Source organism: Chiloscyllium plagiosum, unplaced genomic scaffold (assembly GCF_037043375.1).
Source record: "Chiloscyllium plagiosum isolate Xiang-an unplaced genomic scaffold, Cpla_swu_hap1 HiC_scaffold_180, whole genome shotgun sequence".
Lineage (NCBI taxonomy): Eukaryota > Metazoa > Chordata > Chondrichthyes > Orectolobiformes > Hemiscylliidae > Chiloscyllium > Chiloscyllium plagiosum.
The window spans coordinates 619,484-624,696 of NW_028270319.1; positions in this window are offsets into that span (position 1 = coordinate 619,484).

Here is a 5,213-nt window from a genome sequence, read left to right on the forward strand (position 1 = left end):
TAGCCTCCTTCTTTAGAGATCGAAATTTCCCTTCTCACGTGGTAAAAGATGCCCTGCAACGCATCTCATCCACATCCCGCACCTCCGCCCTCAGACCCCACCCCTTCAACCGTAACAAGGACAGAACACCCCTGGTGCTCACCTTCCACCCCACCAACCGTCGCATAAACCAAATCATCCGCCGACATTTCCACCACCTCCAAACGGACCCCACCACCAGGGATATATTTCCCTCCCCACCCCTCTACACTTTCCTCAAAGACCATTCCCTCCGTGACGACTTGGTCAGTTCCACGCCCCCCAAAAACCCACCCTTCCTTCCTGGCACCTTCTGCTGCCACTGCAGGAATTGCAAAATCTTCGCCCACACCTCTCCCCTCCCCACCATCCAAGGCCTCAAAGGAGCCTTCCACATCCAAAGTTTTGCCTGCACATCCACCAATATCATTTATTGTATCCGTTGCTCCCGATGAGGTCTCCTCTACATTGGGGAGACTGGACTCCTCCTAGCAGAGCACTTTAGGGAACATCTCTGGTACACCCGCACCAAACAACCACACCACTCTGTGACCCAACATTTCAACTCCCCCTCCCACTCTGCCGAGGACATGCAGGTCCTGGGCTTCCTCCACCGCCACTTCCTCACCACCCGCCGCCTGGAGGAAGAACGCCTCACCTTCCGCTTCGGAACACTTCAACCCCAGGGCATCAATGTGAACTTCACCAGTTTCCTCATTTTCCCTTCCCCCATCTCACCCCACCTCCAGCCTTCTAGCTCAGCACCGCCCTCATGAACTGTCCTAATGGCCTATCTCCCTTCCCACCTCTCCATTCCACTCTCCACTCTGACCTATCACCCCCATCCCCACCCCAATTCACCCATTGTACTCTTTGCTACCTTCTCCCATCCTCCACTCTGACCTATCACCTTCTTCCCCACCCCATTCACCTATTGTACTCCATGCTACTTTCTCCCCATCCCCACCCCCCTCTCATTTATCTCCCCACTCTGCAGGCTCCCGGCCTCTGTTCCTGATGAAGGGCTTTTGCCAGATACGTCGGTTTTCCTGCTCCTCGAATGCTGCCTGACCTGCCGTGCGTTTCCAGCACCACTCTGATCCAAACTCTGGTTTCCAGCATCTGCAGTTTTTACCTTATTGGGGAGTAGACTACCGAGATAAGGCATGTTGTAGACACTGAAGCAGGTTACAGCGATAGGGATGGTAGTCAGGAATGCAATACATTTCAAATATGTGGAGGGACTATCGGGAAGGGAGGAGGTTACAGCGATAGGATCTGTTATAGGAATTAAAAATTATTGAAGATACTGGACCACAAGGCATGCCATACATAGTGTTGCAGAGTAGTGAATTTTAATATAACAGAACTTACATTGGGGTGGTGATTGAGCCTGGGGTGTGTGTGTGTGTATTGTGCTTCCCTCCAGCACTGTATCAATGTCATGTTGTGTTAATAGATGTTTGGAGCCCTTTCATTGTTCTTTGCTCTGTGCACTGTGGGTGACCTTACTTCACTGCAGGATTTATTGAAGGCTCCAGATCTCCTTTCCCTTTGTCTGTCTCTGGCAGACCAACTGCGTTCAATGAGGTGATGGACGATCCACCCCGCAGCTGGGAAGGCTATTAAGTCAGGACTTTCCTGAGTACCGACAGGAGACAGAGAAATAGACAGATTGGGAAATTAAACAGATGCAGTGAGGGTTACACATGGAGAATGGCACTGAGTTCCACAGAGATCTGGAAAATGGAGCGATATTAAGTAATAGTCCCAGATTGCTGGAAGATGTCAGGATCACACAATTGTGTCGGAAGAATGGGTTTAGCTTCATGATGCCCTGGTATCGGTGCTCAGGGATGAGCACCCAGTGAGCAGGTGAAGTAATGGCCTAGTGGTATTATTGCTAGAGAATATATCCAAAACCTCAGCCAATGTTCAGGGGAGGCAGGATTGAAACCAGCCATCTGAAAAGGAGACATTTGAAATCAATAATTTTAAAAATAATAATTAACAATCCACAAATAAGTATGAAACCATTACTGATGTGCAACAAATCCAAACACTTGTCCTTTAGAGAAGGACATCTGCCCATCCTCACATGGTCTGCACAACATACCCACAGCAAATTGTTTGCCTCTCAATTATCCTCTGAAATGGCCGAGCAAGCTACTCAGTTCAAGGGCTTCTAGGACTGGGCAAGAAAGGCTGGTCAGCCAGAGACTCACACATCCCATACCTGATTTTTAAAAAAAATCTATTAGGATGGTCCCCCTGGAACTGTGCTGGGACCAATGTCATGGCCAATCATGTTAGTAGGTTTATGGACATGGCATTAAATTGACAGAGAGGATGCAGGTGAAAGGAGCTTTCCAAATCCAAAGGGAAAAGGTGAAGAAATGGAACAGCATGGGGATGTGGCTGAAGACAAGCAGAAAGGAACAGGATGGGACAGAGTTTAACGAAAATTGTACATCAGCAAATAGATTTGTGACAGAAAATTGTGGAAGAGAGTATATCATGTTTTTTTTTTTAATGGACAACGTTGCTGCAATAAGGTCGATGGATTTGTGACACAGAGATAAAAGAGATTTAGAACCAGGGAGACATGGATACAGGGTGAACAAAAATATTCAGTGGTTCGTCATCTCGTTCAAACCAAGGCAAAATGGGCAACGCTTACAAGAATGTATAACAAAGGCATTACAGAGAAAGCATTTGGCCTCAGATCATGAAGTAGAGTCAGTCTGAATGTAAATTCTGGCTACTACTTGCCAAGGACACAAGCAGCAGGACAGTTTTAGCCAGCGAACAGCATTTTATTGCTCATCACTGCAATAAACAGGAACTCATTGGAATGTTTTAGCAAAGGCATTGTGATAATTTTGGAAAACTTCAATATTTGTATAATCTGGGACAAACACACGGGCTACATTGATATTGGAAGAGGAGTTCGGTTAATTTTTTTTTCAGTGTTTCTTTGAGAAACACATTGTGCAACTGTTAAGAGGCACAATTATCACAGAGTGACCATGTAATGAAACTTAGTGAATGAGTAATGTCACCTGGAGAGATCCTTCGGGAAATTGTAATAAAGTGCAGTTTATATAAATATAAAGTTTTTAAGTGAATCACAGAAAGGACAAGCTGCAACTAGAATCAAAAATAGCCAATGACATGAGTTTCAGAGGAGAACTGACCAAGGTAAACAGGCTAAACAGACTGAAATATGTGCCTGTCAATGAACAGTGGAAAACAATTGAAGGGAGAATGCAAAATACTCAACAAAAGGACATTGAATTGAAACAGTAAAAACCTCAGCAAGAAATTCCCACTGATCCCTCACTCAGGACAAAAAGGATCATACTAGATTATGAGGCTGAGACGATCACCAAAAAATCCTTAAAATCCTGAAGTGAGAGTGTGTTTTCGGAGTAAATGTTAATGGATTTCAATGGGTCTGCTCGCAGGACGAGGGCTGTGGGAAGAGGAGCCACATCCAGTGTTCATTGACATAATAGGATCAGGGAGAGGTGAAGGTGCTGGAGGTGGTGAGAGTGTGACAGAGAGTGGTCAGGGTGTTACAAAGCCAGGAAGGATTGCTGCAGCTGGAGGGGTTTGTCGAGGTAGGGAGGGACATAGGTGTTTTTATATATTCATTCATGGGATGCAGGTGTCATTTCCTGGAACAACATTCTTTCACCTCACTGCTAATTACTGAGCGTAGCTCAGAGTCAGCCATATTGCTGTGGGTCTGGTGTCACTTGTCGGCCAGACCAGGTTAGAGTGTCAGATGTCCTTCCCTCAAGCAGGTTAGTGAACTAGATGAGTTCTTCCTACTGATCAACAATGTTTTAATGGTGGCCCCACCAATGTCTTTTTTAGCCATAACATGACATCCCAACTTTTACTCTTAATGCTCTCCCGAATGAAGGTAACCACCCCAAACGCCTGCTTCACCAGCCTGTCTACCTGTGACACCACTTACAAAGAACTGTGTACCTTCACCCCTGGGTCACTGACTGACAACACTACGCAGGGCCCGCACATTAACTGTACAAGTCCCACCCTGGTTTGTTCCACCAAAATGGAACACCTCACATTTATTTAATTAAACTCCATCAGCTATTCTTCAGTCCACTATCCCAGCAGGACTGTTCATCCTGTTGTATCATATATAACCTTCTTCACTGTCCACTTTACCATCAATTTCAGTGTCACCCAACACAATTTCTTCCCAGGAAACCAATATTTCCATCCAAACCATTTATCCAAATGACAAACAACAGGGGACCCACTCCACCGCTGGTCACATACCTCCAGTCAGAAAAACAACATGTTACCCAGTACCCTCTGTCTCCAACCATCAGGCAAATTTTGTATCCTGTTCACTAGCTTCTCCTGAATGCTATATCCTTTTACACTGATCTGAGATTATTACCCAGTTTACCAGACAGAACACAGAATGCAGAACAGTTCAGCCCAAGACCCTTCAGTCATGATTTCATGCCAACCTTTTATCCAACTGTAAGATCAAAGTAAACTACATACCCTTCATTTTACTATTATCCACGTGTCTGTCCAAGAGTCTATTAAATGTCCCGAATGTATCTAATTTTACTACCACCATTGGCAGTCCATCCAACCACCTACCATTCTCTATCCTCTTATCCATCCTCCAATCACCTTAAAATTATGCCGCCTTGTAATAGTCATTTATGCCATAGAAGGAAAAGTCTCTGACTATTCACTCACTCTGTGCCTCTTATCATCTTGTTCACCTCCACAAAATCCCCCGCCCCCTTCTCCAATGAAAAAAGCCTTAGCTCCCTCAACCTTTCTTCGTAAGAACTGCCCTCCATTACAGGCAGCATCCTGGTAAATCTCCTGTGTACACTCTCTAAAACTTGCACAGCATTCCTGTAAACAGGGGACCAGAAATGAACACAATATTCCAAGTGTGGTCTCACCAGGACGCTATAAAGATGCGGTAAAACCTCACGGCTCTTACAGTCAATCCACTTCTAAGGGGAGACAACACAACATATGCTTTTTTAACAACTCTACCGACGTGCGTGCCGATTTTGAGGGATCCATGGACATGGACCCCATGATCTCTGTTCCTCTGCATTGCCAAGTATTCTGCCTTTCATCCTGTATTCTATATTCAAATTCGACCTTCCAGAATGAATCACTTC